The following is a 23,829-nucleotide window of genomic DNA, read 5'->3' as shown; positions in this document are numbered from 1 at the left end:
GAAGCAGGCTCCTCGCTGAGCAGAGAGCCCGATGCAGGGCTCCATCCCAGGACCCTGAGACCACGACCCGATCTAAAGGCAGTGGCTTAACCCACTGAGCCACTCAGGCGCCCCATAATATCAGCTAATTTTTAAAACCAAGCTTATTAATATCAAACCATGCCATTGAATTTCTTATGTCGAGGCTGAATTCATATCCCTGGAGGTCTAAAAATGAAACATGGAAAGTGTGTTTTGAGCAACAGTAGAAAACATCTCAGATTTCTTCTGTATTACACAAAAATCATGAGCTCTAGCTATTAGAAATGGCAAGAAAAAAATATTAGAGAAGAGACAATAAAATGAAATTGACAGAACAGTGATTTTTGCAGGCAAAGCTTACAAACCAAAAAGAAAGCTAAACTGAAATTAACCTAAGCCTTCCAACTATTTGTTAGAGCAGTGGGTGGGGGCATGTGTAAAAAATCCTGACAGAGCCATATTAGAGTTCTCTCTCTGATTCTTATGCAGGCTGGCATAAGCTACCATTAATTGCTTGAGGGCTATATAACCCTTTTTTATTGAGTTTATTGAAAAGAGTGTTTGAGAGATGCCTATCCAACTCTGGTGAGCTGAGTAGGTTAAATAAAGCTTAAACAAAGCTTTTTCCATCTCAAGCATCCAAGTTACTCGGCATTTTCAGAATCACAGTGAGACCCCAGAGACAAGAGTCGACAAAACCAGGCCATAAAATCAGGAAGGCATTGAATGTTTGGATTCAGGACTAGACACAGGGAAAATGAAAAGAATGCCTTTAAAATGTGCACTCTCTGCAACAAAGCAAAACCAATTTACGAACATTTCTTTGAGATTACAGAGGAGGGACACTGTGTTTTCAGAAAGTAAAACAAACCTAAAGCATTTGCAAATCCTTCACAGTGCCCATGTTTTCTAAGCCTTCCCATACCTATTTCTAACAAATTGTTAACCTAAGTCTTAAATAATTTCGGGGTTCTTCTTTAATCGCCCGGCCACATGAAAACATTGCTAGGACAACTTCCAAGTCTTGCTAAGCATCTTTGTCAGTGAGAGACCCAGAAGCTTCATCTTACTGATTTCATACCAAATTTGCCTTAAAATTTGCCTTAAAAATTTGCCTTAAAAAGTTGCATGTCATTGACCAAGAATTCTCCTATCTGGAAGTCTGCAAAACGTTAAGTGTCAAGTATGAGGCAAGCACATGTTTCTATTTTCAGTTTTCAGACATTTGTAATAAATATTTGATGTTGTCACTTCCAAATTCTTCTATTTGGGGCAATATTAAACCTGCACAGATCTCTTATTATATCACTCTAGATATAACATTATTATATTGTTATTCAAATGATGTACTCAAATGTTTTTATTCCAGATTTCCCTTTTTCTCCAGCTCCCACCATCTATTTTCTTCTAATTTTGAAGCATCATATTTTATACATATTCTAACTTGCATCATCTCTATTTTTAAAATTATAATTTTCTGATCTGTATTGAGAAGTTGATTCTTTGTTAACTTCATAGATAATAAATGTTATGTTTCAAAAACAATCTTTGCCTCCACATGTACACCAAGTTATTCATTATTTTAAAAATATATTGGACTAACTATTATAATGACTGCCACTTTTATTTTCTTTTCCCTTTCTCCTTTATCATTTCATGGACTTGTAAATATGGACTAACTCCTTATTAAGATGTAAAATGAGTCTGAAACACTGACTTATTTTGATAGATTTTTCTTGACATCAACCAACAACAGTAAATGCACACAATCATGTACCTGCATAAATTAACTGATACTTTAAAAAGCATTTTATTAAAAATGATTTTAATTCTTAAAATTTCTAAAGATCAAATTCTTATAAATTCTAAGATTCTGTAGATTTTCTCCTATATTTTCTTCTAAAGGTTTTGTGGTTGTTGTTGTTCTTTTTATTCCTTTGTTTATTTTAGTTTTAACTCATATTTAGTTCTATAATCAATTCTTAATTAATTTTTTGTGGGTGCTGTGAATTAAGAGCTGAATTTTCAAGTTAATATTCAGTTTTTCCAACACCATGGGATTAAAGTGTTAATACTTTCCCCTTTGAATTAACTTGACACTTTAGTTAAACATCAGTCAAACGGGGCACCTGGCTGGCTTAGTCATAAAGTATGTGACCCTTAATCTCAGGTTGGGAGTTAAGCCCTATATTGGGTGCAGAGTCTACCTAAAAAAAAAAAAAAAAAAAAAATCTATCAAACATATCCATGTGGGTCTATTTCTGATGATTTAGTATTTTCCTTTTATCTTCATTCAGTTTAGGTAAGTTTTGTATTTTTTAGGAATTTGTACATTTTATCTACTTATCCAATTTATTGGTTCACTGTGCTCTCTTACAATCTTTGTACTTTTGGTTTCATTGATTCTTTTTTTTTTTTTTCTGATTTCTGTTTTAGCTATCTCCACTCTAACATTTTTAAAAAATTTTCTTCCGCTAGCTTTAAATTTAGTTCACTCTTTTTTTCTCCTTTTCTAAAATATAAAATTAGGTTATTGATTTAATTTCTTTAAGTGTAGGCATATATAGTTTTAATTTCCTTTTTCCCCTGAGGACTGCCTAAGTTTATTCTGCTTATAGTTTATTGAATGGATGTGTAGATTCATGTCTTTCATCAATTTAGGGGGGTACTGTTGACCATTATTTCTTCAAATATTCTTTTTTGCTTTATTTCCTTTTGATACTCCTGCAATGTATATGTTGATTCATTTGATGGTATCCCACGTGTCTCTCAGGTTCTATTCACTTTTTTTCATCACTCTTTCTTTCTGTGTCTGACTCAATAATTTCAACTGTTCTATCTATAAATTTGTTAACTCTTCTACCTGCTCAAATTTGTTATTGAATGCCTCTAGTGAATTCTTCATTTGTTACTGTACTTTTTAGTCCCAGGATTTGTTTGTTTCATATTTAAAATTTCAATCTCTTCACTGATACTCTAATTGTATTCACACATCATTTCCCTGATTTCTTGTAGTTCTTTATCTATGAATTCCTTTAGTTATTTGGTCTATTCCTTGAGCTATGTAGCTATTTGAGTTGTTTTAAAGTTTTCACTTAGTAAGTCTGATCTTCTTTATTTTCTGTCAATTTACTTTGCCCTTTACACATTTCCCATTTCTTTATATGCCTTGATTTATGTCTATTGAAAACTGGGCACTTAACTTAGAATATGGTAACTCTGGAAATTAGATTTTCTGCCTTCCCCAAGCTCAGCTGACTTTTCAGGTGGTGAGGACAATAGTAGTCTCCCTGTCCAGTGACATCAAATTATTCCCATAAAGACTACATTCCTTGCCATGAATAGCCAGCAAAATCTCTGCTTCCCAGCTTGTATTCAGCTAGTGTTTTGACACAGATATCCTTGAATATTAGGAGCTAGCAATTAAAAAGGAGCCAGTCCTTTCATATTGGCTTTGGTCTGGGTCACTCATTCCATACTTAGTGGCTTGCACAGAACCTATAGATCCGCCCAAAGTGAAAACTTAGAGTATACTCCAGTATTCTCTGAGCATGTGTTTTGGCCAAGGCATGCGCATGGCTTTCTAAATTCTCCAATGTAGATGCTGCTTCTGAGTATTCTCATTTCCCAGAGAAATTCCTCAGTTTATGCTCTAGAGCCTCGGGTGCTCTGTTTTTACTGAAATCCTTTTCCTCATGCATATGAACATTGTTAATTTGGCTTATAGTGTTTTTGAGCAATGCCCACCACTAGAGTTCCCAGCATGGTGACAGAGAGACAAGATAAGTACTTTCCATTGTCCTTCAGACAGACCTTGGACAGGTTAGAACAGATGTACAGAATAATTTGCAAATAGTTCTGCTTTGTTCTCTCTGAAATTAGTGGGTTCTCCCCAGAAATGCAAAGATCTCCACAGCTGTGGTGAAGGGTGGGACAAAGGCAAGTAAAAACAACAAAAACTGTTCCTAAATCTTTAAATTTACCTTTTTCTTGACTCAGCATTTGCTTAGCTACTATAAATGTTTTGACTATTTTCCAGAGTTCTGACAAATTTGCTTCTGACAGTTTCTGGTTGTTTTTTTCAATGTTTCCATAGGAGGAGGAAAACTAGTAGCTGCCTTCCACAATTTTACTGTCACTTCCTTTATGTCCATTCTTGAAGTGACCATTGGAAATGTTGTGTTGAAAAGGATTATGAGGCTAAGGCAAATGGAAGAAAATGTCAAGATCGAGTAGCTATGTCTGTTATAACAGAGAAAAAAAAAAAGTGTTACAGCAAATAGTCCACAAACTTACCAACTCTGGACAAACCCAAATAAATACTACATCACTTGGTCAACTATAATCCAGAAGAGCACCACGATTACTGAATTACCACTCTAGTACTGACTGAAGGTATTTCAAACTACCTGCACATGTATATTCTCATGAGTGTGTATGGTACTAACTCATAAAGGTACCTTTTTCTCCAAGGAGGAAATGTTCTTAACAATGTGATGTGGTAAATCAAGAGGAAAACTTGTCATCAGATATACCTAGATTCAAATGATAGCTTTACCCTTTACTAGTGTGTATTTAAGCAATTGGCTCAATTCTTGGATTAAGTAAGCTTATTTCTAAAATTGTTTATTGGATTTGTTTTTAATTTTTTCAACAGTTTGTTGAAAACAGAAAGCAAGATATCTGTGAACATGCTTTGATCTACTAACGTTATGATGATTATTATGCCTGCTAGAGTAATTCTAGCCCCAGTCAGGCTACTGAGAAGGTAAGTAACAGGAAATACTGAGGTTGCTCATAACTAGAATATCATTGCTCATGTATTTTTATCTACCCCAAAGGATCCCAGTTTATATCCATTATCCCAGTATATAAATACTGTCCTCTTTCAATGTTAAAGTATTCTGATTTGGATAAGTCACACAATAGTACATTGATCTCCTAGAAAGAGTATCAACAATAATTTTCTAGTGGTCTGGTCTGTCAGGGAAGAAAAGAGCAGTATCTTTGTACTAGAGAATTCATAATAAATATATCTCTCATTTTTTTCTATGAATTGCCTACTGCAACCACCATTCTTTTCTTCTTCCCTAGTAGGAAAAAATCAATTTTCAATTGGGCATATTGCTACCAAGAATAAAAGACAAAATCCCTAAATCTCTTGGAGCTTAGTCAACCAGAAGACTATGTTTTGAATAATGGTAAAAAGTATTGATGGAATAATTAGTTAAGTTATTAAAGAAGATGATTCAAATCAGAGGAACAACAACAAAAATGATGTATATGGGGGGGGTGCTTCCCAGTTTCTCTGCTCCATTCAATAGTTTCCCTCTTGTGGTTTGTCATATAGACATGATAATCAGAACCATGGCAGAATCTTTGAGCCCTCAAGTGAACTTAAGGATACGTATCATTCACTGGAATGGTACACAATAGAGAACGAGACCAGGCTTCCTGATGGCAATGGGTTCTTACCCACCAGCCCTGGACTACTTAGAATATCTAAGAGAGAAATAATTCATGTGATGCTTAAGTAACTACTTAAGAAACTACTTTCTGGGTCAGACTATCACAATTCTAATTTATATAGAATTTGTTAAATGGGCATGAAAATTAAAATATTGGAATCTGAAATGTGTCTCTATTAAAGAATAAAATTCAACTGAGTAAATTTTAAAAATCTTATTGGCTTCATGTAGCAGTTCATCGAATTGAGCAGCATCCAATCTAGCAGTAAAAAAGACCTCTAAAGAACTGTATGTGGCAAGGGACTTTAGAGGCAAAAGAAAAGCAGGAAAAAGAAAGTTCTACTGGGCATTTGCTGATTGGTTAAAACAGTATTATTTACTTTATTTTCTTGTGTAAACGGAAAGTCCTAGAGCTGGGTCGGGTAACTTGGACTGAACAGACAAGCACTGATTTGTTGATCTATGTCTTCCTTATTTGGAAGAATCAAGCCTAGAACCTTCATTAAGTTTGGTTCAGTGACATGGGGTTTAGCATGAGTATCTCCATTTAGGGTGTAATCTGATTACTCTAACACCACTGATATTATAGGCTGGGAACCTGGCAAAACTTACAATTCAATGCTAAAACATTTGGTCAAACTGCCGCCTGCCTTTCTTTGGAAAGCAGACAAAATGCTGTCTGGAAAGCAGACTAAATGGCCTTAAGGGAAAGTGTGGGAAAATTAGAATGTTGTCTGTGCTGGCTGCTTTTTACTGTTTTCAACAAAGTTCCAGGACTGATGAACTTAGACTTGATCCAGTTTATCTGCAGGCAGAGAAGTTAAGGTGTTCTCTCTATTCGGCCTACAATCTAAATGCATTAAATTTGGAGACTTTTAGGATTTAAAAAAAAAAAAAGTAGAAGAAGAAGAAAAGGAAAGGAAAGGAAAGAAAGAGAAAAGAAAAGAAAAGGAAAGGAAAAAAAAGAGGGGGAAAAAAAAGAAGGTAACTTCTCTATGCTCCAAAGTGAAGCACTTTTAAGTCTATTCTGAAGAAGCAGTATTGCCAGGAGATAAATTATGGGCCCCAAAGCTTTTAAAAAGGCTTTCCATTAATAGTTCTCTATCAGACAATGGGAGGCAGCTAGCAGCAAAGATCAGATTAAGTATGTTGTCTTCCCACCCAAGTCTATTCTTTTAAGTGGTCTCAAGGCATTATCAGGCTTAAAACCTACCAGATCTGGAAGCCAAAAGAAACTATAAACTTGGACTACAGCTGTCTGTTACTTTAAAAATTTAATACATGAACCTCTATGGGAAGGAAATGGGCTTTAGAATCTTCACAGGCTCTATGAAGAGACACCCTCTGACTAAATTAGAAAGAGCCATTGACGGTTATGGGGAAGGAATAACCCCTTCAGAAGCCAGGGTCTGGAACAAGGGAACATAGACAACATGGCAGGAGAGTTTCTCCAGAAAACAGACGTTGAACAAACAGGTAATACAACTAAGGAACCCATTCTATTACCAGGTTAAAGGACTTCACTATTTGTAACTAGCAGGATTTCAGCATTTTGATGAGCTAATGATACCAGTGTTTTCTACCCTACATTTGTTCTAAATGGAGTTTTTATGCCATTCTCCCTGCTCCTTCTTTTTCGGGTGTGTATCAAGAAGATAAACTGTTTTTGTTCTGTTCTGTTTTGTTTTGTTTCCGCTTAGTAAGTCAGCAAACAATAAAGAGCTACTGGATCTGATAGAGAATCAGCAATCACCAAGAGACTTTGCACATTGAGCTAGATGCATAACTGGACAAGCTTCCTTGAAACTATCTGTGGCCGTGTGATTAAGTTCCAGGTAAAAAGTTGTAAATGATTTAGTACTTCAGTAAATTTCTTCAAAAAAACATGTAGACTTTCTCCTCTTCTTATTCTATTCTTAATAACTGGGAAGCACATGGGATGATTAAAGCTCCAGCAGCCACCTTAGATCAATGAGGGCCATAACTAACAATGGCCAAAGAGGTAGAAGACAATAGGGGTTGCCATACCAGCTCCAGATTATTTGAAAAAAAAAAAAAAAAAATCAGTTTCTCTTCTGTTAAGACATCATTTTTAGTGTTGTGTGTGTGTGTTTGTGTTTACTATGATCAGCTTAATCCAAAGAATATATTCTCTTATGTGATTAAAACAAAGAGGCAAGGGAATGTTTCATATGTATCCTGAGGAGCTATATTCCAAGCACCTTCAGTGCAATGGCCTAATTCAGAGAGATTGCCTTGATCGTTCTTACATGCTCTTACTGTTCTAAAGGTATTTATTTTACCCAATGACAAATATGTAGTAGTTTAGTGTATATGATAAAATAAATTTTATATTCATCTTTTAAATTTCTAGTATTTTAAGTGGATACTTAATCACATTGCCCTCATGCAAAATACAGTTGCCTATGTTTACTCTTTTCTTAGCCTCTCAGAAACTTCCATAGATGGCAGTCCTACAGAGTTTCTTTATTACAATATATTATGACAAATCATGGGTACCATATGCCATGTAATGCTGTACAGATTTCTCTCCCCAAGGATCAAGGTATTTTTTAGCCCTCAAACATGGCTTTTTGGAAAAGTGGTTCTGGGAATAATGGGAGGGATTCAAGAAGGCCCCCTTGAACTCTTTGGCAACACTGAGTTCAATGAACTCATCAGTTGTTTTCCAATCCTGATTTCTTCTCCCAAGGTTGTTATTCAGGGAGCAGACTATAGTAAGGGCATCTGCAGGAGCCCCTCTATGACCAAGAAGCCTTCAATGTTGAATCTGTGCTTTCCGAATAGCAGTCAATGGCCTAGGCACCTGGTTGTATTCTTTCATCCATATATCCATTCATCCATTTTATTTCTTCATTCATACATCGTTCACTGACTTCTACTCTATGTTGGGTCCTTTGGTGGGTTCTGGAGACATCTGAATGAATTTAACAGGCCCCCCACATTGGATATTTAGTCTAGCAAGGACACTATGAAGCTATCGCCTATCTTGGAGCCTAAAAATAAACCCAAAAAAGCAATATGGTACACTTTGGTCTGCCATGGAGATAGCTGCTGTATCTAGATTGGCCACAACTGCTCACATTTACTCCCAGTTTGTGGTGTCAAATGAAGGAAGAGCTTCATTTCTGCTAGATCAAATCTAAATGGGAGATTATTAGATATACATCCCATAAATCTGGCATTGGGATGTTTGGAAGTACTGTAAGGTCAATAAGGAAATTAAAATTGCCTATAGGTCCTAAATTCTGAAACCTGAACCTGGACCATGTTAGGGATGACCAGACTCCTCCACTCCCCATGGCCCAAATCATTCCACACATCATTAGAAGCCCTTAGAAACCAGCTGTATGTCTTTGGTAGAGGAGAATGAGACACCGAACCCCTGAAGGATTGAAGTTATGGATGTTTGCTGCAAACACTATGATCTCAGCCAAAGATCTATTAAGAAAAAGAAATTTCTTGGTATAATCATATTATGATGACAGTAGTGACAAAGCTCTTCATCTATGGGGGTTCATGAGGTGAAAAATTCCATTATGACCTACATTACACTGGTAAAAGTGACAGGGAATTTTAGCAGCTGAGTCCCACTGGGACATTCCTATATGTTGTACCGCACAATTAGGTGTGCTTGTGGAGAAACGTGTATGTTACTAGAAAAACAGCTCTCACAGGAACATTGCACACATTATACCAGCATTACACAGATAAGCAGCACTGGGCTCTGCTTTCATTTGACATCTGCCCCCTCTCCCAAACAACTGGACTAACCCAGGCATATCACTCCAACGCTGGTGATGTCTCAATCTGTGAAAGAGTGAATTTCTGTCACTGTCAGCTGTGAAACGGAGAAAGGTGATTTTGCTGTGACCCACATGAGGAAAATCAGATTAGGACACAGCTCTGTTTCGTGTTTGGTGGGATAAAGAAGGTGAAATCTATAATGATCACATTATGACTATAGTTGACTAATAAGACCTATATTTAATTAAAGGAAAAAAAAAAAAGCCTTAGTAAAAAGAGTTGCATCATCCAAAGTTACAAATCTCTTCCCTAAGGTAATCCTCATCCAGTGAGTGATGAAAGTTGTGGTACAAAGGCTTGGTCCCCTTTCTTAAAATTCAGAATAATTCTGAAAGGCCATCACAGCTGTAGTTCCCTATGTGTGTTCTGCTGAGACACCGCATTGATCACATCACAGTTTAACTTTTCCTACTACCCAGTCCTGCTTTCCTTCCTCCCTCACATGCATTAACTTCAAGAACACCTCCCAATAAACACCCTCCTGCATGCGAACCCCTGACTCTGAGTCTCTGTCCTCGAAAACACAAAATCAGACATTATTTATATGTGCAGATTAATGTAATTACGTATCTTTGTCAAATTTGTATCTACAGGGTATACTTGTAACAGGGAATGGGATTAGACTTTATTAGTTTAGCATTATGTGAGTTTTCAGTCATTGACATAAATCCTCAAGACTAGTGCATAAGAAGGATCTGAAGAAGATCAAACTATCAGATACATATTACCGTATAACCAAGCACCCTACATTTACTGATTTTAAAGAACAATCGTTGTATGTGTCATGATTTTATGGCTGGACAGTCCTTCTGTTGACCTCATCTGGGCAAACTCTTGTGGCTGCAGTTAGTAAGGCAAGTAGTATCTGAGCTCCAGCTGGCATGACTGGACTTCTCTCTCCATGTAGCTCAAGGAGGTGAGGCTGGTCTTTACATGGTAGGATCAGGAAAACATTCCAAAAAGGTAATCGCCATTCCAAAGCACTTATCAAAATAGGCTTGGTTCTCCTTTGCTGATATCCCATTGGTTAGAGCAAGTAACATGGCCAAATCCAGATTCAATATGGAATGGTATTGTACAAAGTCACATGTCCAGTGAGGTGTGGTTGTGTGCGCTCTCTCTCCCTGTGTGTGTGTGTGTGTGCGTGTGTATGTGTGTATGTGTGTGTACACATGTTAACTTTTATACAGGGTTCATTGAGTGGCTTTGTTGTTTTTAAGTTATACAGACACATTCACACATATTTGTTTGGTAAGCAAATATAAGCTTGTGAACTTGAAACTATTATTATCCTTGACTTATTGATGAAGAAATTGAGGTATGTGGAATTAAGCGACTTGCTCCAGGCATAGAGCTAAGCAGAGGAGAATATGGGATTTGAATCCTCATGGATTCACCCTAAAGATCTGCACTGTAGTTTTGTCCCTCTGCTCCATATCTTCCCCCTACTGCCGTCCCCAGGGTATGGGGGTAGAGAGTGTAGTAGTATACTGTCAGATAGGAAGATGGAAGGGATTTTAGAGGTTATCAAGCACTTTGCTTTATAGATAATTTGGGGACCTGGAAATATGAGATAATTTTCCTCAACTCATGCAACTAAAGTCCTTTACATTATGGGGCACAACTTTTCCGTCTATGTCAGCATATTGAAAAAAAGGTTTGGAAGATTCAATTTTTTAAATCTACAGATGAGCCCGAATGGATTCAAACTCTGCCAAATCATGAAAGGTAAAGATGGATTCTTTTCACCATTAAAGAGCACCAGAACTAGAAGATGCCCAATGTAACATAAAAGATAAAAGGGATTTATGCTTTGTACTTTACACAGTTGGTAGTAAACATATGCAAGTCATTACCCCAAAAGGTTATACAATCTGAAAATATAAATAGGTCCAGGAAAGGCTTAGATAAATTCATGAGCTGAGTTTATAATGGGTTACCAAAAGGAAGTTAGGGATCACAGACTCCCTGAGGTTCGGCTGTGGAGGGCAACTAGCATGTTTTCCTGAAAAACATCAAAGAAACTATGCTGGATCCCTTGAGTTGATATGACTCAATATGACAGTTATACTCTCATATTCTTCCTATATGATCCCTGATCCACATAATAGCATTTATCTAAAGACTCGGTTAGTCCTCATTCATTTACTGTACAACTATTTCAGAAAAATTATTCTTTTCCTTTTCCATCAACAAAATACCAATGCATTTCTTTCACAGACCCTTCATAGTATCATGGAAAATTTTCTGTTTTCTGACTTCTTTCTACATCCCATTTTTTTTATATCAAACTCTTTGCTTTTTCCTTTTTCAGCTCTCTTAAAATTGTTTCCTTTACCTCCCTTTCATCTTTATTATTTTCCTCTTTCCAACCCTTTCATCTCTTTCTAGCCATTTACCTTCAACCCTTTCTTTAAACTTTATGATACAGGAGATATATGTCAGTAATCTGTTTTTGACTAACTCACATTCTTTATTATTATGAAATAAGAACATGATCCAGTCAAATCTCAAAGTGCATAAAAATAACCTTAGAAAAAATTGTAAATATTATAATAAAATAAATACAAGAGAACAAGAGCAAGCACGTATGCCAATCCTCCACTTGTATAAACAGTTTCTATTGAGATAACATAAAAAAATGTTCCAAAAACAGAAGATCTAAAGTGATAGTTATCTTAGGTGATGTTTGAAGTGTAGCCTTATAGAAATGTTTTTGTTTATTTAGAGACATTTGCATGATGAAATTTACCTAATACTACCTGTGCTACCAGAATATGTAAATCAGTGAGGGGTTTTGGATCAAAATTGCTGCTCTGAAGACAGTTTATTTTCTTTTCAAAATATATTAGTAATTTGAAGTACATTCTAGACTCAAGTTATTTATTATAATTTTTAAAACATTTATAATCATTTCTGATACATTTAATTTCCAGAAAGTATATTCAAAGGTCTATTTTCTATCTACACTACTTTTTATCACTTATATATGTGTGATACATCCTAAAATATAATGCAAAGAAAATCAAGTATTTGGAAAATTTAGGTCTGGTTCAAAGTAGCCCAAAACAACATCACCATTATGCTGGAATTATTAAAATTCTATCGATAAGCTATTAATAAGTTCACTTTGCCATTAATTTTCCACTGCTACTCAACTGCTGTAATATATCCTAGGTGACATGTACAAAAAATCTTCTAAATCTTGGTTTCTGTATTAGAGTGACTGCTTTTTATTCATACATACCTTTCAGGATTTTTTAATTATATATATATATATATATATATAATATATATATTATATATATATTTGGAATATTTTATATTTTATATGTATTACTATTCTTTAATTATTCTACATTTAGTGCCTGCTATATATTAAAAATTGCCCTTTCCTATAATGGCTACATCAGTTAGAAATTAAATTCCAATATCACAGTCACTGATGTCAACATTCTGTTTTATTAGTCCTATCAATTTCTTATAACTCCTCTTCAACCCTATCATGGAGGACATTTGGATTTTCCCTACCTAATTGTTTCATGCTTTGTCAAATTCAAAAAGCAAACACTCTGCGATAACTCATGATACCTAAACTCTGTTAAGTCAGAAACACCATGAAGGAATGGTGCTGCCTATAATCTATTCTACTGAGTGTGCTGGCAAAGGAATCTGGCTTTTCCACAGCAAAATGACAGTCTTAAGGAGCAGTGCATAGTGCCTGCCATTGGCAATGCTGTCTGCAGGGTCTGCGACAAAAACCATGTGATAGGGTTTCTGCTGAAGCCATTCTTCAATATAATTTATGTCTTTCTGATAGGGTAGCCCTCAAGTCTGATTTTCTGGCTCTGAAAGAGTTCTGTGAATTTTCTAATAAACTTTATTATATTATTTCCTTCTTATACTAGCTAAAATGGATTTTACTCTTTGAAGGTAAGGATTTTATCTAATAAACTGATCAATAAGTTAAGTCCTTTAAGGATGATAGGAGTATTTTCTGGATCTCCTTTCTCTTCAAAGACTCCAGTCTATCAACTATTCATCTCAATTGCATCCTCTTTCTACTTTTATACTCACTCTGTAAATCCAAACCATGAATCAATCTAAGCATCTGATTTCTCCACTCCAAAGCCTGGGTAGATGAAAATGGGCAAAGAACTCACTCAATCATTTGGAACTATTTGTATTTAAAAAGGAAAAAAAAAATAAAATTAATAATAAAATACAAAAAAATAAAAAGGAAGAAAATAGAGCTAAACTATCCAAGTTACATGGTCGTGTGGACAAAACTAATGGCCACAGACATAGGGTAGATAGATAGGTGGATAGCTAGATAATAGATTAGCTTTTTTTTTTTTTTTTAAACAGTCACTCCTGCCTCTTTCAGGAGGATTCCATGGAGGCTGGCAAGTACATTTCTCACACTTTGATGCCATTGGCTTTCAGATGTGGTTGAAGTTTCACTGATGAAATACATTTGCTCAGAATGTGAGGAGGGAAGAGAGAATGTGAGGGCAATAATGCTAGTTTGCTGGCATGTATTGTTTCTGACTCTTCCTAATTCAATGGTTTCCTTAATTGGAGGCAGGGACTTCCCTAATCCTACTGAAGCAGTGATACTACAAGAAATCGAAGCTGTTTGTGGAGCCTATCCTTCTAGCCCCTCAAAAAATTCCAGGTAACAATTTATCTTTTAAGTAGGTAAAGTGCTTTTTATAGTGTGGAACTGAACCTTACCCAGTATGGTATGGTCGTGTTTGTGTGAAGTACAGTGTTCTCCAATCCTAGGCATCTATTGACATTTTCTTGGGTGCTGGTGACAAACATCATATCCAATTGGAAAAACTGCACTCTTTATTTATTCTGACAATCCATTAGATTATTTTTTAAATGAATGGTCCTATTACCAAAAGAAATACTCACTGGCATTCTTGTGGTTAAGTTTTGCAGAGTAAATAAATATCTTAATTACTACATAAGTTCCAGTTCCACTAAAGTAGCAATAAAATGATTATTTAAAACATATAAATGTGCAAGGCCAGAAAAGAAGAGAAGAGACACGAGCAATTAAGAAATTTCAAAATTCTGGAAAACTGAGAGTGGGAGAGTATGTGAAAGAATGACAACGATTCTAACAAAGAAAGCTGGTGCATAAACAACAAGTTGTACCAGGATTTACACTGCGGAATCCTGAACAGCCCAGGATTGTTGCCAACAGCAGGTGTCTGTGAAGGTAGAGATTAGGGACTGAATCAAACATGGGGACGGGGGAGGGGGGGGGTCCACAAATCTGTGAACAAACCTCCACCAGGTGCCCTCCCTTACTTAGAATAGCAAGATGACTACCTGGAAGAATGATTCCTGGGGAAAGTAAATCAAAGAATCTCAGGTTATAGAAAAACCAGGCACAGTCGAAACCAAGAGTGAGGTATGATATTGAAAACAAAGGTGCTAAGAGAAATTATACTCATCAAACAGTGAAATCTTGGCTTCTTATTTCCAGTCAATTCCCAGAAACCTAGATGTTATAAGCAAGACATAGCATGCCATGGAGGCAGGAATCTCAGAGTTCCAACTGGTGAAGCTGCCAGGTTCAAGAGAGAAGTTCCACAGGTATGTCATGTAAGATTCTCCAGGGAAATTCTCCACCTCTTGTCCTTATCAAGAAGCCCACCATTCAACAATCCCACTCACACATGATCTAGCAGCCATCTGCTTAGATAAAGACCAAAATAAACAAGAAACAAATGAAGAAAAAATTTAATGCAGGAAGTTCAAAACTCATTACCAACTATAAAGTCTTGAGAAATATAAGAGATGTAAGTATAAACAAGAAGTGATTATAAAAAGAAAAAAGGCATGTGTTCAAGTAGAGACTCTTGGTAATTAGAAAATAAAATCACAGTAATACTTGGAAAATTTCAATTGAATTTTCAAGAGAAATTTGTGTGTGTTTCCCAAACTGATATATATATATATATATAGATAGATAGATAGATATATAGATATATATATATATATATATATATTTTAAGAAAGCAAAAATATAGGAATACTTGAAACAGCTGAAAAATTGTTTGGAGGAATACTGTCAAAAATAATGCAAAAAAAATTCTAATGCACAAGATTTCTAATTCGGTAAGGTTCGCTGAGTGGCCAGATGAAATAATGGAAATAATCGATATTAAGGAAGAGCATGAGAAATACTACAGCAATGACAACAACAAAAGTAGAATCAAAAAACTTCCATGATTAAGGAGTGGGTAGGTGGGATAAAAACAAGTAAAAATTTCTGGGGAGAGTAAAACATAGATAGTTTGGAACTATATATGTTCCAATTAATAGCAACCTGGCAACTAAAAGAAAAGGAAAAATGCCTTTGATACAGTGAATTAGCTCTAATAAAAGAAAAGTTTCCATTCAAATACGAGATTAAAAATTATTTTCAATTAAGTTCTCAAAACAAGATATCAAAATTCTAGTACACTCTTTTCAAGATGCTTGAGGATGTATTTCTCTAAAACAAGAGGGAAACAAAGCAAGAAGAAACAAAGGATCCAATTAAGACAGAGGCAACAGGATTTCCTAGTGAAAGACATGCCTGGGAAGATAACGGACAAGCTCTTGCCAGCATAAATGGAGACCAGCAGGTGTAGGGAAAAACATCATGTACGGACATATAGACACACAAGGAAATAATAAATACCTTATGTGTTTTATCATATAAAGAGGACTTTTTTCAGTTCTTTTGTATAGTGAAAGGATGAATTATTAATGTTTCAAAATACCATCAAAGTCTAAAATGAGGCATTTTTAACTCCAAAAAACAAAATTTGGTGGAATGGGAGTTAATTTACTTTAAAGGTAATTATCCAGTGCACTTGTGGCAAGGGGAGGTATATAGTAGGAAGTGGAAGATAAGAGCTAAGTCACCATCTACCATGTTACAAATCAGATCATTTTAAATTGAAAAAAATCTATAGAAAGCATTACAAATTCATTATTTGGAAATATGGAGCTTAATATCTGAAGAAACATGTGGAAATGTTATTTCCCACATAAAAAGTGATTTGCTTGGGGAACTAGAAATGGGGATGTGTGGAGTGTTAGGTTGCTGTTTTGCTGTATGCCTCGTGTGTGTGTGTTTGTGTGTGTGCGTATTTAAAATGTATGTGTGTGTATATGTATACACATATATTTACATACTCAATATATATCATTACTTATATACACATATTGTATATATACTTGATAAATATACCACTAAATTATATACAATAAAAAATACAGACAGCAAAAGACCATAATAACGCCTTAAAATCAATCCTGTTATCCCCATTTTGCATAGGAAAAAGCCAAATATGTGGCAAAAGCAAAATTTATATTCAAGTTTTCCTAAGTCTAGGGCCATATACTTCCTACCCCATTACACTTACTCCTTCAAAATTATGATTATTCTTTGCCCAATTTCCAGTTACCAGCTTGGAGTCCAAGCCGAAAGCATATTTGCTTAGTGTTTTCTCAAGGACATGAGCTGAGTCACACACACTTCTGTTCTGTTCCTTGTAGAGTATCCCACAAGGGGCTGAGAGAAGTGAGGAAACTTGGAGCCATAGAGTGAAGGAAAGCTTTGTGGAGTGTTAAGGCATGTCTAGACGAGGCGTGAGAGAGAGAAAATGGAAATATTTTATTTATATTGCTTTAATTTCTAACTTCTAAAGTATCTGAATATGCTCATAAATGTGATTAATCCTGACCTAAATGTTTGCACAATATCTACACTGATATTTAAGTAGAACAAATATTCTTGCATTTTTTTTTATGCTAGAGGGAGAAAAATGAGTTAAAATAATTTTTCCACAATAACCTAAGGAAATTCTCACTAAAAAATGTGATAGAGTCACATATATTAACCTATTAATATCAGAAAATGTGATTAATGTAATAATAAACAGCATGTATCAATGCAAATAGAACCACTTAAAATTGTACTACCAAACGCATTTTCTACTTCAAACACAAGGAGTTTCCAAAAGTTAGACATCTATTTTTTAAAGCTTGCTTATTTGTAATACAAAAAATATATATGTACTCTTTTCCAACATATTATTGTTAAAAAGCAATTATCTATAAAGCTCATATGCTCTTATCTGTGGCCATGAATAAGGAAAAGTAGGATGTCACAGACCAGAGAAACACGTATCTCAATATTATTCTTTCTTGATCAGAACATACATGAAAACGTTCATGAACGTTCATGATTGAATGATTTGATGGGCTTTTTTTTTTTTTTTTTTTTTTTTCCCTGCCACATTTTTTCATTTGCCCAGGGCTAAAAAAAGAAAAAAAAAAAAAATCTTTCGAAGCAAGTAAAGCTTCCACAGTTCCCAAAGTTGTGTGATTCTCTTTGGCTATTGCTTTAGTCCCCAACGGCAAAGAACCCATCTTTTATTCACTTGTATGATTCTTCTCTGTAGTTCCTGACATCCTTTTAATGCATTTTCTCAGGGAGCACAAGAATGACATTCCTCTCCCGATCTTTGTCATTGTTGTTTAAAGTCCCAGCTTCTGCCACAGCCTTTTGTAGAAAGAAGATTCCCTATCCCACAGCGACATTCCTTCCGTTCTGCTCAGTATCACTTGGAGGCGGCCTCCGTTCCTCAGTATATTCATCTTTCTTTGGTCCAGATCAATAGATCATTTTAAATCAGTGCACTGAAGACTGAAAGACCACCTTTTATTGCAGGCTGGTAGTTCAGACGTAAGAGAGTGAATGATTTCTTGGGGTTTGTGGTCCATAATTATATTAACCTTGGTCCCACACCAAGCTATTTGAAACTTCTCACACCTCATTACCAGTCAATGCGTCCTTCTCTGTATAAGAATTGCATTGTTTGACTTTGAAAGACATGTTGTTAAAATCCCTTTACAGGTTGGTGATGTTTCTTTAGAAGAGTGGAACAAATTTCATGGTCAAAGTCAAAATTTTAGCACCCTTTTTATCACAAGGATATCTAACCCTGTGAATCCCAGAACAGTCTATATTGTTAAAACTGAGTTAGAGAAAAAAAAAAAAAAAGAAGCAAATTGTTTTAACCATTACCATATTAATAATATGCTTTACACTTTAGCAAGTAACTCTATTATACATTTGTGTTCAGTGTTTTCTAAATTAAATGTATCACCTCAAATTATAGAAAACTAGTAACAATCATGATTGATTGATAGATTTTTAAATCATTTTGCAATCAATAACCTCAATCCTGCCTTGAGTTTAAAAAGAGAAATAGTTTGGGGAGTGAGAACTTTACTAATGTGAATGAAATGGGTCTGTCTGAGATATTTCCCTGAGACTGCATTGGACATCTTTGAAATGGATTGAGTAGTTATGAATCTAGCCTAACTAATTAAATTCTCGCTAAACAAACAAACAAAAAACAAATAAGAAGAAACAAATTATATGTATTTTACTAAGCCCTATGAGGTAATTGGCTTGTCTACAGTTTACAAATAAAATAGATGAGAGATTATATATTTGATTGCTATTGAATGATTGAACAGTCTAAAGCCAAAAGGTTCTCTTTTTGCTCTCAGAGGAATGCTGGAAGACAAAGGGGGGACTATATAAAGTCCCAACTGTTCCTTTTTATGAGAAAACGGTCAGACAAAGACTGGATAAGCAAAAGGGCAATTGTTTGTAGGGAGTATCACCCAGGGAATTCCTTTAAAACACAGTGTATTCGCTCAGCCTGAAAGACCATGTTTGCTGTTTTACTAGATGGAGTTAATGATTTACCCTTCGAAGATCAGTGACAAATCAAATCAATGTTAGGGTCAAAATTAGAACTCGTATAGTTTGAAAATTTTTAGGTCATGAATTATCTTGAAAATATAAAAGGTAGTATACATACTTACAAAAACTTGGGAAAAAAGGACAGAAGTCTAATTAAACAAATTAATCATCTCTTAACTCAACATTTCATTAATTATCCAAATCATCTCTCAGATATCCAGTTTCCTCGATAATAATAATGAGTCTTAATTGTTAGAACAAAAATTTTCTGAGACATAAAAGTCATATAACAAAAGAAAGTGTCTCTGAAATCATCACTAAAAGTGGATATTTTAATTCATAAAATTTTCTAATTAACCCAAGCAACATTTATGCTTTAATTTTCATTGTATTAACAATCACTGTAAAGTATCAGGCTAATTTCATTCCCACGTAAACACATTATATTGAAACATAGTTTTAAACATCTTGCAGGGTCCTGGGAACATCGTACTGAACATAATTTTTCAAACTACAGCCCTACAAATTTAAAGCATATATGTCATTTGGAGCATATTTTAGGCCATAGAAATGTTTGCTTTTAATAATATCACCATCAATGAATTAATACCAGACTTAATATTTTAAGTTTCCTTGTTCAATTCTGGATTAAATTTTCACTCTTTTTTTTTCATAGATATTTTATGAAGCTCAGAGTATACATATATGAAATTGACCTGTTGAAGCAATTGTCATCTCTTTCTGTATTTAAATATCTTAATAAGTACTATATCATGGTTTGATAGATACCGTCAGGATGTCTACATTAGCACAAACATCTGTTTCCTGGCCCTTCAACTTATCCCTCCAGCTTACATATTACCAAAGACAACTAACATTTTTTAAACACATTACTTCTGCCTATTGTAGACTTGTCCACCTTTCACAATTTTATGTTTCTAACTTTTGTTAGTGTCAAATGATGTTTGGACTTCTTAAGAATTTTGAAATAGAATGACGTATAGGCTAATAATGCTTTCTCTCAGGCTCTCACACGGTGGCATAAAACATGGTTGTTTGCCATCTCAATGGTAAAGTAGCCTAGTATACACACAGAACACAGTAAATACTTTGAAATAAACAGAAACTTTTGGTGTAACTTCCTAAGGCCTTTGTTTATCACAATGGTTTACAGAATTGTTCTCCATTTGCCTACAGTATTTAGAAAACAAAGAACAACTACAGCTACATATTTACTCTCAGCAGCTGTTAGATGATGCAGTGCAATCTTGATTCTGAAGTATTTACTATCTAATGGTTCTCACTAGTCAGCTTGTTGGGTTTAGCAAATAATTAATGGCAAGGGCATTCTGGGGGGGTACTCTGCTCTTGATGTGCCTTTCCACTACTGAGAAGTGTTACCATTTTCGATGTCACTCCCCTCTCCATTTTTAGGTAGTAGAGGGCTGTGGGAAGAGCACTGAACTTGGAGTCAAGACACTTCAGTCCAGTCTCATCTTCAATCTGCTGGTTAAACAGGAGCAAATCTCCCAGCACCCTGAGGATCACCATCCCTCTACCGAAACACGAGTATTAAACTACATGAACTCTAATGTACGTTCCCTTTATTTTCAGAGGGAAAAAAATGTTTTATTAAACATATTTGTACATAATTAAACAAATGTTTAGTTTGGTAAAATGTGCATCACTCTCTCAATTTTCATAATCTCTTTTACCCTAAAAAAATAATTTATTTTTGTTATATATAATAGTCTTGATTCATAAATTCAGACATGTAAGAATTGTAGGGTTTTTTATTGTTAATATTTCTTTTTGACCCCAAATTACCATTATGACACTTCCATGACTCTGAAAGTCATTCTGTTTCCCCATTCTGAAGTCTTATCTTAGGCAATACCAGTTCTTGAGAGGGAGGTGTCAGCCATAGGCCCAATTAAATTACCACTCAGATATCTTTTCCTTCTGACCTCACTTCTCCTTCAGTTTTAGAGTCTCTGCTGATTTCATGTCTATGCAGGAGATGAAAATCTTTTATGAGCTTCTCTATGATTTTCTCAGTCTAGGATATCATGCTGCCACTCCACTGGAGGTGGGGATGAGGGTGATGGAGGCGGTGGGGCAAGAGGTTGCTGCATTCTAACAGGCACTAGGTCTCAGAAGCTTAAAGAACCGCAGGGATCTCTCTTTCTCCCATCCCTCAGGCCCAGGACACTATTTCTAATGAGAGCGGACTAACAAACTCTTTCGTTGTATATAGTATACCAAGAAACTGTCCTTCCACAAATTCCTGTCTCTCTTTAAATCCCTTTACGTATATACTTCAAGGTCTCCAGAAGAAAGACATTTGATTAGCTTTAGAATTCCAATAAAGCATGAATGTTTAAAATTTAAAAACTAGGTAATGGGTATTAAGGTGGGCATGTGTTGGGATGAGCACTGGGTGTTATATGCAACTAATGAATCATTGAACACTACAACAAAAACTTACGAGATACTATATCCTGGCTAACTGAATACAATTAAAAAAATTAAAGAGAAGCATTAAAAGAATAGAACTATAACTTTTAAAGCAGTAGAGGAGAAAAATAAATTAAAAAACCTGAACAGTCCAAATAAGGCAAGAGAAAGAAAAAAGAGGAGCAAAAAATGTAAGACATGTGAAAGCAGAAATAAAAATGGGACATAAATACAAACATATTGTAAATCATAATAAGTACAAAATTCTACACATCAATACTTAAAGCTAAATATTATCAGGTTGGATCTCCAAAATTACATTCAGCAAGAAACTATTTACTAAAGATAAAATCAGACATTAAAATACAAAAAGAAGGGATGCCTCTGTGGCTCAGTGGGTTAAGCCTCTGCCTTCAGCTCAGGTCATGATCTCAGGGTCCTGGGGTCAAGCCCCGCATCAGGCTCTCTGCTCAGCAGGGAGCCTGCTTCCCCCCTCTCTCTCTGCCTGCCTCTCTGCCTACTTGTGATCTCTCTCTCTGTATCAAATAAATAAATAAAATCTTTTAAAAAAAAAGATACAGGAGGATGAAAGTAAAAACTTGGGAAATAGATATTAGGCAGGTACTTTAGCTAAATGACTTGAAACATAATGGACATTAGGCATATACATTACTGAGGTACTAAAAGAGTCATTATATAATTGTTTAATGATTTCTAATGAGGAATTGAAATAATTAAAATTATTAAAATAGGGACCTAATAACGTGAATTTAAAATATGTAAAGCAAAAAATTTAACTAAAGGGAAATTAAAACTTTAGAATAGTAGTAGAAATTTTCATACAACTTGTCATTACTGGATGGATTAAACACATAAATATCAGTATTAGAAGGTCTGGATATAAAAATTAATAAGATTGACATATTAGAAACTATGATCTCTGTGTATAGTAGTAATAAGAAAATTCACATTCTTGCAAGCACATATGAATTATTTACAAAAAATTAAAAAGCACACACTAGCTCAGAAAGTTCATATCAACATCAAACAATGAGTCTATGTGTGATTAAGTTATGCTGAATTATAAATCAATAAAATTCCATCCATTGGAAATTTTAAGCATTCTAAATACATCATGGTTTAAGAAATGAAAATGGTAATCAAACATTTAAAAGAGAATGATACTGAGACTATTTCAAATAAAATAAATCTTATAGCGCTTAGCTAAAGTAGTACTTAGAGGAAAATTTATAGTATCGAATCCATGTTTTGGAAAGAACAGGAACAAAATTAACAAAATGACTGGTTTGAGAAGTTAGAAAATGTACAACAGAGCAATCCCTTTGGAAAAAGGACATTAGCGTAGTAGTAAGAAAGAAAGAATGGAGAAGAACAAACCAAAAGCTGGCTCTCTGGAAAAAATAGAAAACCTTAAGAATTGAGCATTTGTCTAGAAATATATGGAGCATAGAAACTGATGCTAGAAAATGGGGAGTCAAGCCTATACCTATTGAAGAAAATGAATCAGAAGTTAAAATTCTACCCCCATACAAGTGTCAGACACAGATGAATTTATGGATAATTTTTAAGAAAATAGAATACAGATAATTCCCAATGCATAGAAAAAATTAGAGAATAGAAAAAGAAGAAAATGTGCTAATACATATAATGTTAAGAGATTATTATGACATTGATACTAAATTTAAGGATGGAGAGAAAAAATAAAAATAATAGGATTTTAAATATATATGCATATGTAAATACTTATGCACATCTACATATACATATGTAAATATGTAAAATTAAAGAGGGAGAATGTTAAAAATAAAAACAGTAGGATTTTAAATATAGATACATATGTAAATGTAAACTTACCAATGTAAATATGCATATATGTGTAAAAATAAATATATGTATGTAAATAAAGTACTAATTCCATGAATCTAACAATGTAATTTATTGAATTGACATATGCAAAACTGGAATGTCTCAAAAACATCATATTAAGTAAGCATAAATATAATTTTATCAATGTTATCAAATTAATGATTAAAGAAAATTATTTCTATAAATAGAGAGTAAAAGCCATATACATATATATGCAATGTAACGATGCCATTATATTGTTATGCATTGTTAACTGTGAAAGTTTAGAGATATTTTCTTTAAAATAAAAAATTATATAAAAAAATAAAAATAAAACACAGTTGACGAATTTATGTTCTAATACTATGCTGTCCAATATAGTAGACTCTAGACAAG

General features: G+C 34.6%; 1 long non-coding RNA gene across 2 annotated transcripts; it reads left to right on the top strand.

Annotated features, from left to right (window-relative positions):
- Positions 1–2,203: 2,203 nt before the first annotated feature.
- On the top strand, positions 2,204–23,707 carry LOC131814033 (uncharacterized). 2 transcript variants are annotated; one of them, XR_009347099.1, is made up of 7 exons: positions 2,204–2,323; positions 4,118–4,416; positions 4,679–4,789; positions 7,190–7,324; positions 13,906–13,995; positions 14,821–14,930; positions 20,545–23,707. It is a non-coding gene; the product is annotated as an uncharacterized LOC131814033 (long non-coding RNA). The 2 variants fall into 2 exon arrangements; XR_009347100.1 differs by lacking the exon at positions 13,906–13,995.
- Positions 23,708–23,829: the final 122 nt, after the last annotated feature.

This window comes from Mustela lutreola, chromosome 13, assembly GCF_030435805.1.
Source record: "Mustela lutreola isolate mMusLut2 chromosome 13, mMusLut2.pri, whole genome shotgun sequence".
Lineage (NCBI taxonomy): Eukaryota > Metazoa > Chordata > Mammalia > Carnivora > Mustelidae > Mustela > Mustela lutreola.
Note: the sequence above shows the minus strand (reverse complement) of the source record. Positions and strands in the feature narration are given on the sequence as shown.